This window comes from Petromyzon marinus, chromosome 69 (genome assembly GCF_048934315.1).
Source record: "Petromyzon marinus isolate PM22_M1 ecotype Great Lakes invasive population chromosome 69, UKy_Petmar_22M1.pri1.0, whole genome shotgun sequence".
Lineage (NCBI taxonomy): Eukaryota > Metazoa > Chordata > Hyperoartia > Petromyzontiformes > Petromyzontidae > Petromyzon > Petromyzon marinus.
Window position 1 is genome coordinate 3619188 of NC_133735.1, and position 451 is coordinate 3619638.

Genomic DNA, 451 nt, shown 5'->3' on the forward strand with positions numbered 1-451 from the left:
TGTGGTCGTGGCCCGAGTTATGAATGATGCACACAAACACACCTACAGACGCACAGACACACACAGACACACACGCAGACACACATAAACACACACACAGACACACACACACAGACACACACACAGACACACAACAACAACCGCCAATTGCCACTAAGTGGCGGTGACGTCACCACGACGCTTGTGCCAGGCCATGTGCACCTTGAGGCCACGTGAAGTGTCGAACGCCCGCTGGCAGGAGGTCGTACCCCAAGGTGTACAGGGAATGGCTCTAACTCCCGGCTACGTCGTTTTACCCGGGCCCGCTCACCATCATGAAGGTCCTTAATGATCGTGAGCAGAGGGTCAGGAACTCCAAAAGCATGAAGAACAACCCAGAGCCCAGGCCGACTGATGGTATCATAGGCCTTGACCAGATCAATAAAGCAGAGATGTAGGTCTTGCTGGAATT